Raw genomic sequence first — 11,981 nt, 5'->3', positions numbered from 1 at the left:
GACTGTTGTAAAATTTTTTAATATGATTGATTTACATATTTAGAGCCAATGAGAAATTAAAGGTAATGTAATTATCTTAAAGAATTTTATAACAATCACTGAATTGTATTTATCTACTGAGCGTAGTCATTTGTAGTGAGATTTTAGAATTGCCGCAAAATGAGAAATGTCAGGGAAATTAAAATTCTTGACTTTAAAGAAATTTAATATATATGTATCCATTATATTTACGCAGTTTTGGAATACTACCATAATAATGGTTAAATAGAAAAATTAATTAACGAATTAAATAGAAGCAATGTAAATCAGCAACATTAATAATGATTTATATTGCGATATTAAATTGTTCTCAAAATATTTAATAATTTTCAAATTAGAATTTTTCTGTAGAAAATACAGAAAAAAATATTATTGAAAATGTTAGGGAAATTCATGAAATTTTACCTGGAAATGAAGGAAAAGTTATATAGAATTTTAAGATAAGGGAGGGGAGGAATAATATTGAAATTGAAATAACCCAGTAAACGAGATTGGATTAAAATAGATTGAAATTTCATTTATTTGAATGCGTATTTTAAATAAAAACTTTTTTTATTCAATTGGATTCAATTGAATTCAATTGGATTTAACTGGATTCAAAAACTTAAATTGAAAAACTGCATTTCTTATTCAAAATTTTAAATTAAGAAATATTTACGAGGCACAGAAAAGCTGAGTATTTTTAGATTAAAAGATATAGAAATGTGCTTTATTCAATTCGTATAAATAAAAATGCATTCGAGTTGAAAAAGATTCATTTTAACGTTCGTGAATGCGTTTCTGAAAATCTGAATCCATTTCATTCCATTTCAATCCATTCTCGATTACAGAATTCTGCGTATTTCTGAAAATTTGAATACATTTCAATCCATTTTCATTTATTGGGGGTAAATTTTTTATTGTGACGTGCAATGCCTGACGCTAGCTGTGGAATACGAGAAATTAGGCAAATGTCCTTGACTGTCCCATTGTGATGCGACATCGCGAGTTGTATACTTTCCGTTCGCAGACCTCGCAATGTTCCATGAGAATAGAAAGAAATCGGAGCTTTGACGTGATCGCTTTGCTTCTCCATTTATTATATGCCTCGTCGAAGACAGTTTCGAAAATCGTATTTGTGAGTATAGTCATTATTCAGATTAGTATACGTGATCGTAATCAACAGTATTTTTTGACATCGGAGTGAGCAAGACAAAAATGCAACAATGCTTGAGATCATTATTATTTTCCCGTCGAAACAATATCTGTATTGAGATATCGAGTATGCCCTACTCTTCACGCTTGATCGCAATGCACTTTTAGCAAGCAATACCACACAAGACGACTCCAAAAGCACAAAATTTTCAGCAATATTGCTGCAATGTGTAATATTGCTCCAATATTGCTGCAATTTTTGCTGTTGAGGTAATATTGTTCGATGTGTATTTCTTGCGCTGAAAGTGCATTGCGATCAAGCGTGAAGAGTGTCGAGTAAATTTACGAACCAATCAGAATACATGATAATATATGCGTATGCGCATCGGCCATTACGTCACGAATCAACGGACAGTGCATAGCGACATAAAGTTGCCAAGTATCGCTCGAAATCTTCCACACGAATATGCATCGCATTCGTTCTATGCATGATGTAAGAAAATTAATCTTGTGCATAATGGCCTAATTTACATCACGTACTTGATACTAACTAGTAACTTTCTATTGAATGATCTTAATTTCGGCGATACGTGTAAACATATATGCGATATTTAATTAATAATTTAATTAATAATTTTGATGCATATTGTATCAATTTAGTACATCATTCTTTATATATATCGCTGAAATTAAAATAATTTAATAGAAAGTTACTGTTAGTACGTATAAGTACACTATGTATCAAGTACACTATGTAAACTGGGCAACTGATAGCTGAATATAAGCAAATTGAAGCAAATTACTGATTAGTGGCAAATTAATAACGGTTTTACATTGGCATAAAATTTGAGGCCAATTTTATATTGATCACAAATGTCATCATTACTTTGAACAATTGCGCATTCGAATTGGTTTACCTGGGCCTATATTCTGTAACTGTCTTTACACGCTTACCGACAAATGTCGGAAGGTGTGTAAAGACAGTTACAGAATAGCGCCCCTGGGCACTATCATAGAACAAAATCGGAATGAATTCCAATGGGAATTATTCAATTATTCCTTAAATTTCTATTGTGTTTTCTGTGGGGAAAACGGAATATTTCCAATCGAAATTCATTCCAACTTTGTTCCATAATAGATACTCTTGGTTTTCTTACATTATGATCATGTTATTATTCACCGTGGAAATATCGAAATCTTGTAAAATAACGGATGATTATTATATATGACGACCATATATTCTTTATTGTAAAGGATAATTCTTTAAATATATTAGATAGCTATTCTTTACATTTATTTATTTTTTGAACACAATTTTATCCTTTATTTTAATAATATTACGGGAAATTTCTTTCTATAATTAGTATCGCAATGTCTAATTATGTCGTATTAATGAGCGAATATTTATGGAAATGTCGATAAATTTTACAAAGGTAATATTAGCCAAAACAGAATTACAAAATCACAAAATGTTAAAATGAGTGATTGATTGAAAAGTGACTTTTAATAATCAAATTTATAAATCAGCTATTTTGATGTCATTTTGATATGTTCATTATGATTTGTATTTTACTTGAGAATTATCTCAAATATACTGTGCAAGAAAATTTCAGAAAATTTCAGAAATTAATACACAAACTTTTAGCAGTCACAAAAACTAAACTTGAAAATATTTTGGAATAAAGTCCTAAAATTTTCAGATTTGTCTTTATTTTGTCTAAGAAAATATGGTCCACCATAGCGTTTGTTAGTTTGCGCGAACATAATTAATGTGTGATTTTTCGATTGACGTATTACGTCTGCGAGTTGAAATAATGAATTCGTCAACGAAATCTATGCCAACGTTCAACGTTTTGATCTGTGAGTAAATTAATACATCACCACATTCGCCCAACTGATTGTATCCACAATTATATGTACATGATCGCATCACAATTATGAATAAAATGAAATGAATAATTATGCAATATAAATTATAAACGCGGGAATATCGAGTTAATACTCAATATTTTATTTTACTCCTTGCGCACAAAGCATACGCTTTAACATTTTATTGCCGTAAAAGAGATTTGTGCATAATGATGATTATCATTATAGAATATTTTTCATACATATGATATAAACTTTTTAAACGATTTACGATGATTTTATGAAATGAATTAAATTTTTTAATTTTGTTACGTGTATTATAACATTTAAATGATTACAATAATTTTACAAAATAAATTAAAATTTTTAATTTAATTTTATATAATATATGTATGTATCTATATATTTGCATATGTATTTCTAATAAAATTAAAAATTTTAATTTATTTCGTGTGTTTATTTTACTTAATATATTGCCATATGCTATCAGTCGCAATTTGCCGTCGCTAATTAATAACAGAAGAGCTATGTGTTTGCCGTTTGCTTTATCCGCGTAATTGCCATGGCGACTGTTGCTTGTTACAATTTCGACACAACGGTGACAATCATTTCTCTCTTTTCCTATCCTTCTATTAAGCAATCAGACGTGAAGCTCGAGTGTGCAACGTAGTTTGCTTGGAATCTTTTCATTAATTGAATCAGAATCTTTTTGTCGTGTGTGCTTAGAAATCAATTAGATACAATCAATCCGTTGAAAATAACTAAAAAACAATTATATCCGTTTGACAGTGAAAAACTCATGTTTGACAGTGAAATTAATAGCCTTCATCCTATGACAGTATGATTCGCTGACATATGTATTTTTTGCCGTTTTTTTTAAATTGCAAAAAAAGATTATTTTACAAAAGAGAGAATACGGTATTCCGATAAACTCTGCTTCCTGCTTCTAGGTTTGTTTTCTTTTACCATGTATTACAATTTTCTGCCCTGTGGAAAAGAATAAAGTGGGATATGTAAGTCGCGTAAAGAGCCATGACTTCAAAGTGGTTTTTATAGTACGAAAGTATATTGTTTTTTAATCGATTAAGAAACATTTATATATTTTAGTCCATTTCTATAGTTTATTAATGACCATTTCCATGGTACTTTAATCTCATTTCAATTTATTCTTCATCTTTTTTCAATTCTAAGACTTGGTTCCATCAATGTAAAATTAATCTCTAATTTTAATCTCGGTTTAATTTACTGTTTATTTTTATCTAGTTCTTAAAATTAGAAAAAAATGAAAACTAAATTCTTTGATGAAAATAAAAATTAGAGCGTTAAGTCAAATGTAATAGGGAGAGTAATAGAAACGTAAATGCTTTTTTCTGTTGTTTCAATTTTTGTCTCCTAGAGGCACTCTTCTATCACTCTTCTATTACTTTCCCATTACATTCAACTTATGCTCCGATTTTTATTTCATCAGGATTGAATCGAAATTAAAGTTAATCTACATTGATGGAGACGGACATATATAAAATGTTTAAATATCCAAATCTTAATCTGAAAAGGTATAATAATTACAACCTAGGGGAAAGAATTAATTAACAATTTAAAAAACAATTTAGATTCTTTATTTTTAACAACTTAAAATGAGGAAATTATGATTACTAGAAATCGATGTTGTAATTAAGCTACGTATTAATACAAAAATCTATATATATTTTATTAATGTTTAAAAACTCATGTTTGATATTTAGCCATATAATAAAAATCAATTTTGTTATATAATAAAATACATACATTTCGGCTTTTTCTAATCTTCATCAGCACAGTAAAAAAGTAGAAATAAATTATCGCTGTTAATTAATTCATTAAGTTACAGTGCTATTCGTCCACGTCTTCCTCCTGCAGTCAAACTATCCACTTTAAATGAGATGGGGAGTCTTTATTCCATAATGACGTAGCGCACTAATTACACCACTAATCCTCAATAGCCCTAATTTCCTCATTTTGAAAAGAATTAATTGTTTAAAAAACATCCAGATTTGAAAATAATATAATAATAATAAGATTCTATTTCTATGAGCACATTCAATTTTAATAATAACGTGCCTTGAGTTCATACAGAAAAATATCTAAAAAAAGATAGTTACTCAATTTTTACTTAATTTTTCTTTTTTTAAAGTAACGTTAAATATTTTTAATAAAGAATATTTTCTTGATTTAATCTTAAATATATTTATTACAAATTTTAGAAAAAAATCGTTATTACATACTCAAAACAAAAATTTATTTCGTTTTCAAAAATATTATAAAATTGATCGAAGAAATGACTTTATACATAGAATAAAACTACTAATTGTGGATCACTCTAAAAAAATTCATATTTTTTATTTAGAACAATATTGAACAATATTGAATTAATAAAATATTTAATAGTTGTAATCGATCATAAAGATTACATTATAGATTTTATTTCATTTTATTACCATTTTATATGTTAATTTGAATTAAATAAAATAATGACAATTATTTACAATTAGACCCACTAATTACGAATCAATTCACCAAATGCTTTATTCTTAGTTGCGTTACTACATAAAAATAATAAAAATGATTTGTATATTGCATGTATATCGTAATATACAATAATGAAATTATAATTAATGATCCCATCTAGTTCTAGGTTCTAATTGTGAATCATGATGCAATTTTAGTGACAATTAAAAATTAATGATAATTAAAATTACAATAAAAATTAATGAAAATTAAATGTTTAGCAATAAAAAAACAGATAAATTATGAATAAATAATACTTTTTGCATATAAATGTATATGCTATTTATATTCTATTTTGATATTTAAAATAAATAAATCTTCTCAGGATGACATTTAAGATTGTAACATGTAAGATTTGTGAAGTTTTGAAACATTTTTATAATAAATTTACGCAATAAAAATATCATTATAATGTAGTGATTAAACAAACACCCACGAATATATTTGATCTCAATTGAATAGAATAGTTGATTTTTTTCCATAAAATCTAATGCTATCTACTATAAAAGCTATAAAGCAATTCTTGTTTATCACACTTTGAATGAATTTATAAAGATACATACGTTACTTAATCTTGTAAATTTAATTTAGCAATTAATAAAATGTATAGCGCTTCCTAACAAATTAAAATTAATTGACTTGAAAGAGATCAAACAAGAATCTTGTGATTTGTATTATTTAATGAAAAATATTATAATCATTTAAATATAAAAAATGATCTAGAATTGCCTGATTTATATCTAATGTTTTTACCCTATAATAAGCAAATCGAATTTTGTTTTAATTTAATAATAATGTTGTTTAATTTAATAATTGAAGTATTAAACTTCCTATAGGATTTAGAACATATTTTGAATAAATTTAATGCTTTTGATGATAAATTTGTAGATATAAGAACTTTTGAGATACTTGAAACTTGAGTAATTATTACTTGTGTAATACATATTTTTCTGTGTGTGCTTTTGTATTTTTCGATTTTGAACATCGAGCATTGTATAACGTGAATAATAAATTGAATTTCTTGAATTTCTTGAAAACAAAAAGCGATTTTGATTCTCTTTCCGTAACTCGACTCTCCAGAGCAAACTGAAAAATTGAAAAACGCGATCGTGTTAACGAGCAAACGTGTTCCAAAAGGTAAAGATCTCACGTGCTGCCAAATACATTTACCGACGAGTAGCGGTATGAGTTATTTAGTTTCAACGCAGAAGAGAATGCTTCTCGATATTTCATTTCATTAATTAAGTTGATTTGATTTTGGATGTAGCGAAATTTTTGCGAAAAGGTGCACATATGCGATGAAACTTGACGATCTTTACTTTTTTAACAATTGCTCTCAAATAAAATAGAATTTTTGGGATAGAATGAACTGTCTGTAGTTCAATAGTTGCATTGCATCGTGATATTTGTACAACGAAATTTGTTCTGCAAAAATAGTACAATAGAATTTTTGTGAAAGACGAATACAGTGGTATTTCTTATAATATTCCATCTTATGAATAATTGTATATTTTTTATTATTATTAAGTACAAAATGTAGATTTAATCGATTTTAATGAAATGTGTTCCTAAATGTGACAGTCGTTCACATATTTATTGGTCAAATCCAACATCAATATCATAAAATTTTAATTACATAGGTAAAAGATTAATTTAATCTTATTAAAATATCAATGAGATACATTAAGATTAATTAAATAACTAGAAGAAGTGAAAAAAAAATGTTTATATAAAAATGTTTTTGTGTGTTAATTTATTTAAATAAATTATGAAAACTTCTAAATTTATTTTCTCATCTTTATATGAACGTTTTATAATATGTTATTTTGTTTCTTGTAAATAATCTAATTTTGGAGGTATTTTGGAGAAAAAGGAAGAAAAAAAAATCTTAATAATTAATTGTAAATAACTTGCAATATAATTTATTAGAAATTGCTTAATGCGAATGCTACGACTTTTAATTCAGCAGAAATCACCCGGTTTTTTTTTATGTAAACAATTACTTGGAGCGTCTTTATACCCTAATTAAAATTACTATTGTTAACAATGTATTATATATTAATGATTTCCAATTTATTAGTATTTGAAAATGTTGTGAGTTTGAATTTAATCGCAATTTTTTTGAAAGAATAAGTTGAAAAAGCAAATATTAAACAAAATAAGCACATTAAATAGATTATTATTATGATTATTATACCAGTACTTTTAAAAATAAAGATGTTAATTAATATAAATTTTTAATTAATTTAATTTTAACTTTATTAATTTAATTATATTAATTTAACAATTAATTTAATGCTTGTTTTACAGGTTTTAAATGGAACTATATTGTACTATTTTAAACATTTGTAAAGACTAGTTATTAAAAGAGATAAAATATGTTAAACAATATCCAAAAAACAAAACATATATTTTATATAACAATTTATATTTTTTGCCACTAGAGTGTAAAAATACCTCAGATGATTATTTCCAAGTTAATATTCTGTAAAATGACATAAATATATAAAAATTATATTTCCATAGAAATTGAATTTACAAAAGTTCGCAAAAATATCGCAAAAATATCGCAAAAATATTATGTATTATTGCAAATGAGTTTTTGATCGTGGAAAAATAGAACGTTCGCGAAATAATGCAAGCTTCTTCATTTACGAATTAATCTAATCTTGCTTTCGCGTGCAGTAACGTCAGATCCAAGTAAATTATCATTAGTATCAAGATGCACAGAATTTTTTACGCTAATTGGATTTGCTTTAATTGGAATGTCTTTGCTGCTTCTCAGCTTCGCGAATTCTCGAAATTCTAGCGTATACGAGTGAAAATATGCGTTTCTACGTACATATGGCTGGATAATTACAAGGGTTGGCTGACTATAGCGGCTAACGACATTTCTTGTTATCTCGGAGATATTAGGCGCGAATAATCTATATTCACACTTTAAACGAGAATAATTATGTTTATACCAGTTTTAACCAATACCATGTATATTGGGACGTTTCAGGAGATTTTGCTGGTCACGCAACGCGACACTACGTTTTGCGGTATCTCATGTTTTTAGCCTTGTTGGACAAAATATTAGTTTCTTATGGACAAGTACACTTTCCAGATTGAATCCTGCAAAGTTCTTACAAGATGAAATGGAATTGTGACGCTGATATGAGAACACAAAAATGGAACCACACATTATTTTATTTCGTCTTTCCTAGAAGAATTTTATCTTTTTTATTTGTAACAATATTCATATTTTTTTTCTAATAACTAATAACACACTTTGAACTTATTTTTGAAATATTTGATAAATAAAATGACAAATGATTTTTTTCACAAAAATTTTTACTTTTAAGAAAATATTTTATTGCGAGTTTTAATAACGAATTGATATTGATGATATCGATAATTCAACAAATATTAGAGCACATATTTTGAAATTATTCGGAATGAATTCCGAATAATGGATCGAAATTGTTCAATCATTCTCTAAATTTCTATTATGTTTTCTAGAAAAAAACGATATAATTCCAATTGGAATCCACTTCGAATAGTTCCATAATACTAAGATGAATGATTGAAGTAAAATACGAAAATCATAAGACGAGTGGTATAAATGCCTGAATCAGTCGTGCGTTTTCGATAAGAGAAATATTCGTCGAATTCTATCGTTCCGGATCATAGAAAAAAGAACGTAGGACTGAGAGCAAGTGAAATTTCTCCGGCTTTACAATACCGGACCATTCATAACTGTCAGTGGAACGGCGGGATATATCCGGGATATATCGCTGCGTTCACAAAAGTATTCTCTTTCGATGGGAATTTCGCCGAGATATCGTCTAATGTAAATATGTACGCTCCTTTCTCGATCTACTCTTTTCTTAAAGTATTATGCTCCAGTACAAAATGTTTATGAAGACTTTTTAACATCGAAATTAAATATTTTCATCAAAGTATCATTGACTACATGCTCGAACAAAAAGCTAGATCGCATAGAATTAACAATTTATTAAAGTTCAGATTAAATCCTTTCTGACAAATTCATTTCGCATTAATTTAACAGCGAGTCACTTCATTCAGCTTCTATTATACACATCCATTATGTATTAGTTTCCCCCTTTATCCGATACTAAACTATATCTATGTTACAAAATTTAATTATCCTTTGTGCTCAACAGTAATTAAATGTATCATACATTTAAATAAATAATGCATATAAAATAAGAAAAACTTTATTATTTTATTTGAGAAAAAGGCACATTTTATTCTAAAATTTAAGAGAGAATTTTACTAAAGTTGAAATATTGTATCAATTTATATCGTTTCAATCTTCATTTCACTGAAATGCATTTTACTTTCCAGAAATAAACGGCTCATTTAATACTTTTGTTTAAAAATTACAATACAAATGGACAAAAACTTTATTTTACAACGCAGTTTTGTTACTGGTGAGCTTGAAATCGTAAAATCGAGATGTCAGATCTTTTTCCATGAGAGGCCCGTTGAGATTTTAATTCGATGTAAATTATACACCAACCAATTTGTCAGATATTTCCGTGTAAGACATGACATTTACCCATCGAATAAAACGTAATTAATGTTTAAGATCAAACTAAATATCTATTATTAGCAAACTTTATGCCATTTAACGATTATTAACTTGTTCATAGTAAGATACGAATAATATATTTGTGTCCCTAAGTTACACGGAGAGAATTTTTTCTTAAAATTTACCTTGAAAATATGGTAGTCCCGGGACAATATTGTATGTATTTCGACGAATTTTATATAAATTTCTTTTATCTATTAATAAAACTATAATAAAATATAAACTACGTTCGATTAATTTTATGAAGTGCATGATAAAAATCTTTGAAATATTATATTATAATGTATCACAACTACCATATCTTCAGGGTAAATTTGAAAAAAATTCTCTCCGCACGTGTGGAAATATTAATTAATAAAATTACATATTAAATATAAATTGCATTATAAATCTCTCTTTGAAAGAAAGAGAGATTTATAGTTTTTCACAAATAACTACTTTGATGCAGTTTTTAATTTGCGATTTAATTTTATTTGTAATAGACAAACAGACAAAAATAATTAATAAACAAGTTTTGTTAATTCGATCTTTAAATGGTTTATGAAAGAAATTATGAAATTTAATTATGAAAATTAATTAATACAATGACATGGCAAATAACAAAGACAATTAAACGCACAAAATTTATATATTTTTATTTTTTGAAAATCTTATTTTCAAGAATTTATTAAAAGATATAATAAAAGTTTTCTTCACATTTCCGAAATTAGAAACTTATAATTAGAATAAATATTTATTTATTTTAATTATTATATACAATAAAACTTGATTGCAATTACGTTCAGCATTGACTCTCAAAGGCTTGTTTATTCTTTAATTTAATAATTAATAAAATATTACTATGTTTTACATCTGGAACAAATGGATTACAAATATTTGAAGCACTTTTAATATGCGAAGTTACTACACGAAGGCTATTTAAAAAATTATATAAGAATATCATGTGCATTTTATTTTAATCACAAAAATTGATCATAAGATTTTAATTGAAAAATATATCTAATAGTAATAAAAGTATAACGTTCTACATGAAAATAATTCAAATATTTTTAATATCATTTTTTAAACTATCTATATAATTTCTGCTTTTTACTAAACTTTTGATCTTTTACAATTGTTTTAATATTTAATCATCATTCTACAATTCATTGTCGCGAACTATTTTTCTGTAAAAGGATCATATGATTGATCAGAGATTTACGAAATGTAGCTCTTTCTTGCATAAGACTTGAATGAGGAATTTAATTAGCCGATTACACGAAGTGCGCATAAAATTCATAACATCCAGAATTTATTGTTCGTGCAACTTCTAGAGAGATTTGTTAGGGATTTTTTTATTGCAATAATTTTCTTCATTAAACTAAAATGTTAAGACACGAATTAATGCCACTATCGAATTTACTTATTTATTTATTTATATAAATTACAGAATATTGATTTGTTTTAGAAAAAAATGGAAATAAGTTATAACTGTTTTTATGTGATTAAAGAAAGCATTGTCACTATTATTTACCGTCACTATTAATTACTTTAACCAATCTCCTATCGTTTCATTATTTAATATATTGGATTGTTCAGAAAATTCGTGCCGATGTTGAAGGAAAATTGAAACGCAGAAAATTTTAATTCAATAAATATATACTAAAATTAATTTAAATTTTAGTCGGCACGATCTTTCCGGACAACCCAATAAAAGAGCACCGTATATTTTGAAAACATCATATACACTATCATATAATAATAATTGATATTAGTTTACCCACTATTACGAATTATTATCATATTATTATATATA

The sequence above is a fragment of the Atta colombica genome, unplaced genomic scaffold (assembly GCF_001594045.1).
Source record: "Atta colombica isolate Treedump-2 unplaced genomic scaffold, Acol1.0 scaffold40, whole genome shotgun sequence".
Classification (NCBI taxonomy): domain Eukaryota; kingdom Metazoa; phylum Arthropoda; class Insecta; order Hymenoptera; family Formicidae; genus Atta; species Atta colombica.
The sequence above is the reverse complement of the archived record's forward strand: the minus strand, read 5'-3'. Positions refer to the sequence as shown.